Source organism: Sparus aurata, chromosome 18 (assembly GCF_900880675.1).
Source record: "Sparus aurata chromosome 18, fSpaAur1.1, whole genome shotgun sequence".
NCBI lineage: Eukaryota > Metazoa > Chordata > Actinopteri > Spariformes > Sparidae > Sparus > Sparus aurata.
The window spans coordinates 6,591,794-6,606,319 of NC_044204.1; positions in this window are offsets into that span (position 1 = coordinate 6,591,794).

Genomic DNA, 14,526 nt, shown 5'->3' on the forward strand with positions numbered 1-14,526 from the left:
CTCACTCAGACAACACGTGAACTTACAGGACTTTGACTAATTGCTTTCATGTTTCGACATGTTTACATCCTCTGTCACTCCCTCCACTTCACGCCTCAGTGGATTTTATGACTCCTTCAGATGTCTCATAGCTGCATTCAGCCTTGACCAGGAGGAATCTTTCGGGTCATAAATCAGCTTTTGAAGAGTTGGATGTCTGAATTTATTATCAAAATAACTAAAAACATGCCTGCTTTAAGGAACCAGTAAGGTATTTTACTAATAACTTTTTTCAGCTCTGGATGAATCTTTTTCTACATGATGATCACAAAATGTCTCTTCAACAATACTGGTCATTTGTGTCCGTCCGGCCACCTCGTCGTCACGCCAAAATGAAAGTACAGAGAGCGCACAGTTTGGTTTTAGTTTGAAAAGTTGGAAAAATTAATCTTTCTTAAATTCTTTTAATTTTAGAGATCTTTCAGCTAATTTGAGTGACAGTGGCATCTAACCGCTGAGCTGCAGAACATTAGCTACCAGGCCAAAATAAGATTGCATGATCCAGTAAAAAATAACTTTGCAGGCTGTTATTTGGTTCAGTTACTGGTCTGAACCTGATTCAGGTTTTAGTGCTGCATCTTCTCTTCATCATTATCTTTCATGCACACAACAACAATGGGATGTAATTAGTTTTGTTTTATTTTTAAAAAAATGGGTGTGTGGTGTAAAATACATTTGGGTTCCCCTGTGTTACAGCGTCTATAAACCTTAAGAGAACTAAATCTTCTATCTATCTTGGCAGTTGACAGTCGCAGATGCCTTCCACTGTGTGCTGGACAGCTGAACTGTGATTTTATTCAGTTAAGAGTTAATAAAAAATGTGTATCGCTAGAAATAAGTTTACAATCTGCATGATAAAAGAAGAAGTAATACAATTGCACATTTAAAATTCAAGTATTACTTTGTTTGCGGTATTTTTTGGGTCTTCAGTTTTCTGATAAAAGTTCCAGGAAGTTATTTGGTGCTAATTGTTTATATTGTGCTGTTGTGTTTTTTTTTTTTTTTTCATTTGTCATTCCAAATTCCATTCATCCGAACTTAAGATACATATAAAAGTGTTACCACATAAATGTAAAAAGACAAAAGATGTTGAAAGGTGCAAAACAAATTTGTAAAAGTCAAATTCGGGTCCAACATGTAGCATCTTCCGATTATCCATATCTGTGATTTATTCTGTGGGATTGCAGATAAAAAATAAACTAATTTAAAAACTGAGCTACTTTGGCTCTGATGCAGTATCGTCTCACACGATGCCCCACCCACAACAAAATATGATTGGTGACACGTCACAGTTATCAGCCTATAAACGCTGAATAACCTGAACCTGCAAAGTAACTAGTAACTACATTTACGATGTGAAGAAATGATGTTAGTTGTCAGTTCATTGCCTGCGTGCTGTGATGTATGCAGCCTCACAGACTGTCACCGTCTGCAGCGCTGCCTCTTGAAAGGATGCGTGGGAGTATACGGGCAGCTGCATTTACATCGTTTCAGATCTGCTTTCATACGTAAATGGAGCGTAGATGAGTCTTAAACGCATACATTGAATCTAACATTATACAAACTCTTATCAGTAAACGCCGCTCTTTGGTTCATGGAAATCATTAAAGAAATCTTTCCCATACCCTTCCAGACTTGTTCTGTGTTTTTCTTAAACTTCTCAACAACAGGAAATAATAATGGGGAAAAAAAACAAAAACAAACATCCTTTCTGACTCCACAGACCTGCAGAGGACCCTCGTCTAAGAATTAAGTTTTTTTTCTTAAACTGAGTCGAGCTGCTTGAGAAGTAGCTGCAAAATTCTCTGAGGCTAATTGCCTGAACCATAGTAAACACACACACACACACACACACACACACACACACACACACACACACACACACACACACACACACACACACACACAGCCAGTGAAATGCTCTCTGCTCCATTTCCAAACAGATCTGGCTCCCATATGGTCTCACTGTTGCTGTTTGCATGGAAAACTGCACCCCGGACCTCAAATATTTTAGCCAATTACGCTTTCGGTGCAGCCAGACAGAAGGCAAAAAAAGATGCACATTTACAAAGTCTCAGATTCTCTGTTTTCTTTTCTGAAAAATACTTGTTACAGTCTAGCATATGAGTGACATCCAGCTGGAGATGGGCGTTGGAAATGTCTTTGCACACACTTTAAAGTTGCGGTGTTTTACATACTTTTCACTTTTTTTTTTTTTTTTTACACATGTAAAAGTTGACATGTGGAGCCAGATGTTTGTCTCTGCCCCTCTCACACATGCGCACAGACCAGAACACATGGAGCTCCCGGGCTGTCGTTGGGTTTTAAAACCTGTCACTGTTTCGGTCAACAAGACGTTGAGCCAGCTCTCCTCCTCCTTTTTTCACCCAGCGAACAACAAGCGGGTGCTGTTCTGCAGCTATATTTAAACTCCAATTTCGACTGGTCCAACCCTTCACACTCCCACTTCCAACGGGCCAACCCATCCCCCCCCCCCCCCCACCCACCTAAGCCACAGCTCCGGTCCAACTTTCCCTCTCACTACAGACCCTCTTTGATAAATTCATGATCATGAAGTCACAGTTTCCCCAACTGGCTGCTGAACATGTTACCTCAAGTATTTTACTCTGCTGTGAATGGCCAGAAAAGACAAAGAGCAAAGAGGGAAAACCACAACGAGAGCAGAGGAGCTAAAAATCTATAATGCTCCTGTTGTTGGTGTCCGATTTGGGGGTTTATTCTGGTGAATAGTACTCCACTTAAGTCCAGCTTTTAAGCTACTTGTACTTTATGGATTACTTCCAGTAAAGTTGGGAGATAAATATTGCACTTTTACACCACCACATTTATTTGATTACTTTAGTTACTAGTTACTTTGCGGATTGAGTGCTGCCTCAGAGCCCAGGGAGCGTTTTTTTGAATTCATTGAAATATTTTATCCGCAATCTGATATGCAGAAAATTGGATCCTGTAATCGGTTGTCCCACAGTATAATTTACTCTTCCTTGTACTTTTGATAAGTACTGTTTTCCTTTGTTTACATGTGGCGGACCCTGCCACCTGTCTAGCTTCGAACAGTGTTCTGGGACCCTGTTTTCCAAGAACGGCTCGTTTATTCACTGATGAGTTTGTATTATTACCTCATTAATATTGTGCTCCTCTAACCATAGTAGTATTTTATCACCATATATTTTACTCAAACTCAAATATAACTGGTGCTTTTCACAACACTGGCTGTGTGAATGATATCACAGTACTATATCCATTAAATCTAGGTGGCAACTTTTGCATTTTACTGACTTTTTGTTGGCACAGCTCTTTTATTAGGAGCGGTGTCAGTTGTATTTGCAGACTTTGACTTTGCTGTTGATTTGGAAGGTTGTTATAATTACCTCTATTCCTCATGAACACAGCCACAGCGGCAACTGCTGCTCAGACTGCCTATTTTTCTGTAACTGCAACAGACAATGCTTTACTCCCTGAGGAGATGCCTTTATTTGTGTCGCGTTGAAGTATTTTTATTATTTGAGTTTATTTTGTTTCTTCTTCTTGCTCTTCTTTGACTTTTTGCTGTTATTTATCTTCTTCTTGCTCTTCATGCTCCTCATCATCTTCCTGCTTTTGTTTTTCTTCTTGCTATCTTCTATGAACTCTTCTTCTCACTCTTCCCCTTTTTTTCTGATTGCTCTTCTTTTTCTTCTTCTTCTTCTTCTTCTTCTTGCTCTCCAACTTAATGTGCAGGCAGCCACCTTCAGTATCAGAGTTTGTAAATGCTGCCTTTTTTAAGTCAATGAAAGCTCTATTTACTGGCTAGAACAAAAAGCCCCAAAAAGTAAGAATTAGTCAGAGACAGCATTTCATAAGGATTATAAAGTTCCTCCAAACACAGCAACTCCTGAAATGAACGACTTTTCTGGGGGAGTCTGTATTGGATTTGTAAGATCTGACATGTTGACAGTCAATAAAATGTTCATACATTTGGTAGAAAATGCTGAAATCAGTCTTGAGTCAGTGCATCGATACTCAGTCGACCTCTGAAACGAATCTCAATCTGTGGTTTATTTAAATGGAATGCACACGAATGATCTTGCAGTAAATAACCAACAAAAGGTGTTTTTTTTCAGCTGTCTGAGGTGCACCATCACCGACTCCTGCACACGGTTTGTTCAGTTATGTTTTCATTAGATAATCCCTCCACATCTTCCTTTTCACAGTCCCTGAAATCCAGACGAGATTGTCAGACACGTACTCAGCTCCGGTCCTGTGCTCTCTGAGCTTATCTGCCGCTGATACACTGCTCTGCAGTTTTTAGGAGCTTCTACGGAAGTCGACTGTCGGCCTCAATCAAAAGCAGTCTCTGTGTTCGTCCTGTAAGCAAACAATGTGGTATTGTTGCACCGGATATACTTCAGATAGTGGCGGGCTGCAGTCAAATAGAGAGAGGACTCCTTCTGTAGTCTTTGAGGGAAAATATTGCAGTCAGGGGCCGGATAAGGACCTCATGTGCCTTGTCTTCATCCCTGTGGTTTTGTCTTCATGAAAGAGACCTGTATCCTCTTTACCAACATTTTATCCTGAGTTCATTACTCGTGACTCAAGCACGACTTGAACTCCAGAGTTCGGCAAACAAACGCCTGCTCTCGTAACACCTGTACGTCAAAGCATCGCGAATGTCCTCGGCTCTCATCGCGTGTCTTCATCACAAACAAACGCCGCTGTTTGTTCAGCTTTCCTGCAGCTTTGACGCAGCAACACGCCAGAGTAACCTCTCCGCCTCCTGACGGAGCTTTTCAGCTGTCAGGAGGAAGAAACGGAGGGAGCCCAGCCGAGTTTATTATGATGAGCATTCCTCCTCAGAGTCCTCAACTTGAACCACATGTAGAACGACTTCAGAGAGAAGGGAACTCTGCCGAGGCCTCCACACACACCGCAGACACCAGCAGCGTGTTAAAACTGGAGGGATTCTCTGTAAAAAAAACGTGTTTTCCACTCGGCCAGTCAGACTCGGGCAATCTTTACTCCCACTCCCTCCATGTTTAATTAATGAGCTTACAGGAAGCAATACTCATGTTCCAGTTAAATTAAGATTTTGAGGTCAGTGGTCGATGCAGAGACGGGCTGAGGGTCAAGAAATGTATTGTAATGATTTGTTTCCCCGCCTACATTTTCGTGATATAGTTTAATCACTCCAAATGACCAAGATGAGAAATGCCAGTGACTTGCTGAGGGGTGACCTACAAAATGCCACTTTAACAGTGAAATAGAAATCAATAAATACAAGGGGAATCTTACTTGTGCAAAAAAAAAAGAAAAACTGCAGAAGGAACGTGAGGAAATTGTCTAAAACCCTCAGTAATAACCTCATAGAACCTTTAAAAAACAAAGCAACAAAGTGATTTACAGTTAAAACATAAATATTAACCCAGTCTTTCTGACATTTCATCAACTATATAATTCAACTTGAGGCAGTCAGTAGAGTGCATGCGTCTACCATGGCCCTACAGTACAGTCCTCTTTTATCATCACTGACGGATAGCAGCCACCTAAATACACCTGATCTGCATCGTTAAGATCCTGATCCTTCTATAACGCCTGCGCGACAAGAAAAATGGCTGAGACTATTCTTCATCTTCATCTTCTCCGTCGACAAACTTGCCGTGGATGACATCTGGCATGAGTAAGCGTCCTCTGAGCAGTCCCCTCCTGCTCTCTGTGATCAGCTGTACTGAGTCTGATAGTAGTCGTTTGCATATTTTTCTGTTTTTGATAATGAAGTAGTGATTTGTATGACATGTTAACCAGCAGTCACTGCCAAGTCATCCGTCAAACGAAACACAAACAGAAAGCCGACTAAAGGATGTCTCATTATATCTCTGTTCCCTTCACACACACAATGCCAAGGTGACTTTTTGGACTCTTTCTACTTTGGCTAATGCTGTGACTCATTTCCTTGATGGGAAAATGCTCCGTCAGCATGAGCGTAGGGCTGAAAGGAGTTAGAGATAAACTCTAACCTTTACTGGCCCAATCTCGATGTTCTCTGAGGTATTAAACAAACTCAAAGACATCAAAAACTCTCTTGAAGCCTTTTGAAAATTCACAAAAACAACCAAAAAAAGTGTTTTTTCTACGATTCCTTCCATTCCTCTTCTACAACCCCCAAAGCTGCGGTGTTAAATACTAAAGAGGAGGATTTACTGCTCTTGAGTGTTGCCTAAATGGACAAAATGCTGATGTAACGGCTTTGCTTTTGGACTTTCAGTTTAATTCTCCTGCATAAAAAGGCGGCAGTTCCTCATCTGACGCTCTGGACTGTTTTGCTTGGCCAAGCAGCGCCAGCAGGGTTTTCAGTCTCAACCCATTCCTCCAGAGAAGACCGTTACCTACCGAGGGCCCCCTGTGTTTGACGTGGATCGTATGAATCCACCCCGTTACGTAAGAGATCCTGCCTTTATGCCGCTCGGAGAACAGCTCCTCTGTAGCTTTGTGCGTCGTCCAGACCGACTCGGGCAGTTGTTTCCTGCTGTCTTGGCTTCCCCTTTTGGCTGTTCCAAACGTCTTTAGCACTTCCTCTATGAGCAAGCGTCGGAGGAGAACAAACGGAAAATATCCGGATAGAATTCTCTCCGTCGCCGTGCCTGTTCTTATGTGACTTCGACACTGCTCTTATAGTATGAGAGTTCCCATCCCAGTGGAGGAAACATGCTGAGAATATCCACACACGGTGCTGGTGATCTGAAAACAGATTTGTTGATGCTGCAAAGAAGACTTTTGGCCCAATGAGCTGCAGTTTTATTGGCTTGACTTTTAGGAATCAAAATCGCAGTCTGTAATGTCCCCAACTCTCATATTGATGGAGTGGTACTGTTCATATACAGACCAACACTGGCAAACATGATCCTCCTTCATGCTGACAGGAGCCATCTGAGGTGGTTTTGGCTGTTTAAACTGCCAGCTCGTATCTGTTTGTTGTCATGTCCAGAAGGGATACAGAAAGTCTAGACTGCATTTTATGCAAACTGGATCCAAACCGCATCTGGAGGTTGTTCCCATCGGTTTCTACAGATGTGTCGTGGCCGTTCAAATAGTATTACAGGCTTTGTTCAGACTGCAGACATACCAGATTTGTTCCTCAAATCACATCTTTAAAGGGAAACTCCAACAATTGCAGTGCTACTGCATGTGTCAAAAACGTAGCATTTTGTTTTTTGTGGCCTCCTGTCAGTCATTCGCTAAATTGTATTGTGGGTAATGTAGGCGCCAGCTTTTGTAAAGCAGTCCACTGGTCTACTTCAACGCTGTCGGACTCATCCCGGACAGTTTAAAAACAAATGATCATAATCGAACCAGCAGCACCAGAGATATCACCTTTTTTATTCAACACATTCTTCTTCCTTGGAAATGTAACCTGGAGCCTACATTACCCACAAGGCAATTTCACCATAGAGTGACGAATTGTGGTATAGTTTGTAGTCTTAAAACCCAGAAATCAGCTCACATTTTTTGCACATCCGGCTCCCTCGTCTCAATTTTTTTTTAATGAAATGCCTGCAATAAAGTTTGTGGTTAGCACAGGCTGAAGACATTGACACGTTTTGGTTTTATGACATAAAATACATCAGGAAATGTCCTACAATTTGATTATATGGCGCTAACATGTCTTTTAAAAGGGCGGTTGCTAAACAAGTGTCTAAACGAGACCTCAGAGGTTGTTGGGGGCGTTAAAACGTCATCATGCTGAACACCAGGGGCCGACTTCAGTTGCAATCTCTAACTTCACAACTTGTACATTGATCAGTTTATTGAAAAAAGTGTATTTAATTGTGTAGAAAGATGCTTAGTGGTGGTGCTTTTACTGCTAGCGGTGGTGTACAGTTTTTCTGTGCAGAGGAGAGAATTGAGTATCTGTCCACAGACTGTCCTTTGTGTTATTGCCCTCCATACTGAGCCGCTCTTATGCACCTCTGTCATCTTGGATTTGATGCTGTGGAACATCTGGACTCACATTTCAAACCACAGCCAAATGTGGTTTGGATCCAATTTGCTAATTCTTTTATGTTGTTCAGTCTTCCTAAAATCAATCTGGATACAATCTCGATATGCCAAAAATGGACTCGGTCTGGCAGTCTGAACTTAAAAACCCTAAAGTCTTTTGCGTCACTCGCAACACAAGACAGAGTCAAACCGGTTCTTTTATAGGAAGGCATTTGTGAATTCTTGAATATATTATATAGCAGTTCCAGCGATGTAGACAGGTTTCTGGTGTCTGCACACTCAAATCTGTTCACCTGCAAAGTTCAGTGCGGACAGTGGCGGCTTTCAAAGATCATAAAAGTCCTGGCTGTGTATGCAAAATCTGCAAAACTGATTTTCATCTTATCTTCTGAAAAAAGACAACATACCGCCCACAAGTGACACGCGCCTCTCTCGGTCAGCAGTCTGCTGTGAGCAGCCTCTCTCGGGTCAACGTGACTCCGAATCTTCCTTCCCAGATGTTTGCGTCTGATGAGGGAGTGGTTGAGTGGGTGGGCAGATGTTGGGCTGAGACTTACATAAGGGCCATGTGCCAGCCACGGACCTCGGCCACTAATGAGCTCTGTCTTTCGGGCATCGGTGCTGACTAGCGGCCGCTATCTAATGAAAGCAAGCCTCTGTGAATTATGAGGAGTAAACGGTGAGGACACGGCTGGGTAGACGACCAGAGGTCTGCTGGCCCCGTTTCCCGCAGGACCCAGAGATTTATTAATAGTAACCTACCGCACATATCAGATTCTCCATGGATTGACTGTCTCGTGTGGAAGACAAGGCTCCTGTTCTCAACACCAAACCTAGTGTTTGTCTGGGATTCTCCTTTTGACCGAGTGGTTAAACATCCTTGTTGCTGTTGTAGCCTTATTTTTGACAGAGAGAACAATCTATGAATTTGTGCTGTTATCAGGATGTCTACAAAGATAATAAACATATTTTTGGATGTGATGCCTTCTGAAGATGTTCCTGCACACAGCTTTGAGAGGGATGTTTTCTCTTATGCAGGAGCATCCACAGGTAGACTGTACTGACGTCTTGCCAATGCGCTTAAATGAGTTGACTGTTTTCGTGACATCAACATGCTCTGACTCAGAAGTCAACAGCTGTATTCAGGCGGCCTGACTGTGAGGAATCACAGGAGCTGCAGCGATGGAAGTTCGTGACAGGACTTTGACACTCGTACCTGTAATTATGTGTAAAAACAACACTTTACCAGCTGCATGCCTGCCACCTTGTGAGGCGGTGACCCCATCCCGTGTCTCGCTGCGGGGACGCCACATGGGATCATCATGATTCAGAGTTTGTCACGAGTTTGATTTCCTCAGGGTTGTTTCATCCTCCCAACAGAAATCACATCCAGAGGGAACAGAAGGCTGCTTCTCATACAGACAGTAGTGTTTTTATGAAAGGTCGGTTATGCTGAGCCAACGTCGGTCCTCAGAGCCAGAATTGAACGCATCGTGAAACTAATAAAAACTTCCATAAATGGTTATTTTATTCTGACGTGCGAGGCTGAAAAGGTCACTTTGTTGGACAAAGTGAGACGCTCGCCCAGTCTTCACGTCCGTGTGGAGCTGAGCAACAACAATAACAGAATTTGAGCTCCATCCTAATGTCACAACAGAGACGATATCCAGCCTCCTGTCACTACCTGACCTTCTACACCCAATCACCCGAGGAAACAACACTGAATAAGATGTCTGGTAATTAAAATCCGTAATTACAAAGACAACGCAGCCAAGTTAGTCACAGTTAGTGACGTCCATCCTGTTGAACGCTCACCAGCACCCGATAACTTGAACATTGTAGAGCTGCTGCTGTATATTAGCTACCCCGTCACATAACTGCAGTTGTCGATATGAGCAGATTTATTGTGATTTTCTTTTTTTTTTTAGTACCTTTCCTGAGACTGAATGTTCCATGTTGACTGAAACAAACTGTGATTGTCTTGATGTGGAAAATAATCGTTTAGATTGACAGACATCATATTTGCACTTCATGGCACAAGTAAAGTGGGATCTAAAAGTTATTTGTCCATTCACTTCTATACAGTGTTTTCCAGACCCAGATTTATATGGATGTCAGACGCAGTTTCAACCCATAGAGTGTTTGTCATCCTCATCCGAGTGACTAAAGACTGTTCTAAATACAGTGCAGAGTGTTTCAGGCCTATCTGGACAGTTTGTCAACGACTGTGGAGACCGTCACCAGATGGTGTCAGAACGATTGAGGAGCTGATAGCGGCAGAGAGCGAACTGTACCATAGATGAAGTAGCAGGGAAAAACTGTCAAGACGGGAAGTTGCATCAACTGATGAACTTCTTGACGTACAGGTCTGCACTGCATGTTGTTTGTGGGAGTGTAATTGTAATATTGCACGTTCAGGAAGGGGACACAAAAGTCATTGGCTGATAAATTCGGTAATGTACAGAGTATGAGGAGGTTGATGACCATCAGGACAGAAAACCCTTTGGCTCAGAAACGACGGTACTGACTGGAAACAAAGGGTCGTGACCTGTGATATTTTTACCCTCATATCCACGGAGGACTCACGGCCACTCACTGTTATCACAGTGTTTCTCTATTTCAGGCTCTTTATAAATCCTGTTATCCCACACCTGCGGAAAGAGGGAAAAACTCCTGGCCTGTTGACTGTGTCAGCAGTCTGTCAGGTGTCTGTGTTTATTTATCTGAACGTTCAGAGTTTTCGGAAACAACAGTTCCCTCAGCGGCTGCAGGACGCTGACTGTTGCCAAAATACACTCCTCCTGTGTGAAGCAAGTGTTAGAAAACCTCATTTTTATTTTATTTCTTAGTCAGTAAAAACATGATGTAACGTGTAGAGGGAGGAATGAAGATGATCTGAGATTCTAATTGCGAACAAAGATCCTCTTTTCTTAAGTTTCAAAGTCAATTATTTGATTAACATGAACAATCCTCTCACGCTGAAGTCGCTGATGTAAAACCGCTGTTGGAGGCTTTCGGATCATCGTGCGGCAGATGGAACTGATTGCTTCTCGAGTCGGACAGGAGGTGAAATCAATATCAACAAACAGAGTTTACACATTTAACGGCTTGTTCAACCAGTGAAAGTCAGCTGACTTGCTGCTTGCCTCACAGGCCGTCTGTCAGGGTGAACTTTGGAACAACGGCACCATGATTTACCTCTCTTATCACTGAATACGACCTGCATGGACCAGTCATCTGCAGCCCATCAGTACGTACAGGATGTAACTTTCCACGGAACTGTATATTATGTTTGGCCGTCATAAACTGACGTCTTGTTATCAGCAGGATGACCGTATGCCGTGTTAGCCCAGGATAACACTCAGTGTCGCTCTGCTTGTTACGTACCTGCTTGCAAACAGTCAAACATCTTGAACCTTGCTGCTGCCGAACAGTTTTGAATTTCTGTGTTGGGTTTTTAGAAATTCTACACACAAAAATTCAGACACAAAACATTTGACATGAATACACATAAAGTGTTGTGGGAGCGGCAGCCTTTTTAATGATTGTTCTTACTGAGGCCTGGTGTGTTTTCTGGTAGGATCACATTCTTTTCTTGATTGTTAAAAAAAATGGACAATGTCATGTTGCTCTGTGAAATTTAAACACGTTTGATATGTTTGGACACCGTTCGGAGACACCATAATTGTTACGTTTCAGTCACTGCCAGGAATTTTATCTGGGTTTCAATTGTTTTGACAAAAAGGACAAATATTTCAATCAGATCTTGTCAAAACCTCTGATAATAACCATTCTCATACTTTTCTTTTGTGTCCTCAGAGCAGAGCAGTGGGTGGTAAAGGGCAGGAATTCAGTGGCAGTCTCAATCCAGCTGCAGGAATCAAAGCTGGAAATGTGCATTTCTGCAAACCACAGCTATGTCGTAACTTAACATTTCTATATGTTGCAACTTCTTGTTTTTTTTAGTTTTTTTTTTTTTTTTTTTTAAATCTGATGTTGTGACAATGCTGAGCTTATTCTTTGGTTAAGACACCAAAATCACTTGGTCAAGGTTAGGAAGAAATCACGTTTTGTCTTAAAATACTTTTATTGTTGTTTCACTCTTACAAATGTTTAAAGGCAAACGCGTTTAAAGGGGAAATTCAGTCATTATATACTCACCCTCAGGTCGATGTAAAGTTTGGCCAAGCTTTGAAGTCCGCAAAGCATTGTTTGGGAGCTTCACAGCAAAATAGCATTCTCCTTAACAACAGAATTAGCTGGAGACTACACCCAAAAAACATGTTACATAACTTGCTCCATACAGCTTGTCTGGAGTAACCTGGAGATCCAAAATTGATTTGAAAAGACTTTACTTGCACCTGTTTTAAGACAAAATCTTCACTATAAGTGCAAAGCTAAAAATATGCTCACACACTCCATTTAAAGACCGCATCAAGGTTGTAAATCATATCTTTTCAAATCAATCTTGGATCTCAGCGCTTCCAGAGACATGGATTATGCCGGCCAAGCTGTATTGAGCAGTTTATGAGGTTTGTTTTCGGTTGTTTAGAACAAGCTAGCACCAATTCAACTACTTCAGCTGTTTAGGAGAATGCTGCAGTGCTGTTGTGATGTGAAGATCCAGAAATGTCTTTTGGACCACGTAAATTCACCTTACTTTCCATTGGCTTTGAGGTGGGTAGATAATGAGTGAACTTTTCAATGTTTTGGGTGAACTTTTCTCAGCGTCGTGGCACGACAAAGGAAAAGTTCCCCCAAAAATTGAAAAGTTCACCTCTCCCAATCAAACTTCAGGATAAAAACCCACCAGAATGTGAAGAAATGGTTCCAAACGCACCTGAAAAGACTGAGCACGCACGGTAAAGCTTACATCCTAAACAATAGTGCAAATACGACTGCATTAAAGGATATTAATCAATCTGAAAAAGCTTGTCCAAGCGTGCAGTCTGTGTCACTGGTGGGATTTCTGTGAGGGTTTGTGTGGGCAAGATCTTATTTGCCACCAAAATCCAGGCGGTAGGAATCACCCAGCAAGCTTTGCAGTCGATTAAGTCAAGCTTTCAGTGAGAGTACCACATAATTATGGGTCTAATCAAATCCAAAGATAGCATCAAAAGGAACTTTGAGCGTGTGTTGAGGCTGTGGGAGCGTTATCAGACCAGTATTTACTGTTTCCACCCTGTGAAATTCAACATGCTTGTTCAGGATCTGTCCTTTGCAGCGGACTCCCCGCGGCAGTCGGCATCTCTCCGATCAAAGTGAGTCCAGTGAGGGTTGTAAACAATCCACTTATTATTGTGTAGACAGCATAATACCATTCACCAGAGAGAAGAACATTTCAAGGGTGCGTGTATATACCAGATTGAGGAGGGTTATGATTTAAGTAATCGTGCTTGAATAGGTGCCTCACAAATTACCGAGCTCTCTTGGAGTCAGTCGACATGTTCAGCGAGTGGATAAAGTTTATAAACATAAACTCTCCCTGCTGCGTAAGAGCATCAGCCTAATAAGACAACTTTTAGTTGTATATAGCACAAAGCACACAACCCCTGAGCTGAGGACAGACCTGTGGCAGCAGCCTTCTTCAGAGGCTAACATTAGCACGAAGCACACAGCCCATGAGCCAAACTGAATCAGACCCGACAACCAACTGCCTTGGTCCAGAATATTATGCAGTGTTGCTTCAAATTTAGTTGAATCCAATCTCAAAAATATGGAAGCTCATTTCTGCCAGTTAAAGAACAACAACAAAAAAAAAAACGATCAAAAATGACTTATGATAGAAAAAAAAAAATCCTATTGTATGTGTCGTCATAATTATGAGCCAAAAATTCTAAATGATGAGAAGAATCTTTTTTTAAAAGCTCATAATTAAAAAAATGTTTTCCTGAATTTTGACTTTTTCTCTCATAAATATGACTTTTTTTAATGTGTACTGTTTTTATAGCACAACTGGAACTTTTATCTCTCATGGCATTTATTTTCATAATTATGACTTTTTTTTGTCATTATGACTTTTTTTTATATATATCTCAGCAACTACGTCTTCCTTGTCATGACTTACCATATACTTTTTTTTTCTTAATTATATGTTGCTTTTTATTCCAGGTTTTTTTTTAACTGGTGGAAAAAGTATTACTCTACAGCTTGAACAGTTCCAGTTATAACCCTGAGACAGATCATATTAATTACAATTTGAAAGACTTCATAAAAACTCCTACAGTTTTGCTGTTTTGCTTTACTTCCTCGTATGGAATGTAATGTATTTGTTTAAGTAGTTGGCCTACATCACTTTATCAACTGATTTGATTTATTCCTGATCATTTTCCAGTGACTGTCAGTAGTTTGATGTTTGTGATCATCCTCCAGAATGTTCCTTTAATGCTCCGGTGTTCGGAGCTGTGTTTGGGGGAGGGCCCGGCTGGTGGGAACGGCCTAATGACGTACCTCTGTTGACAGTAGTAAAACCTCCACACACACACACACACA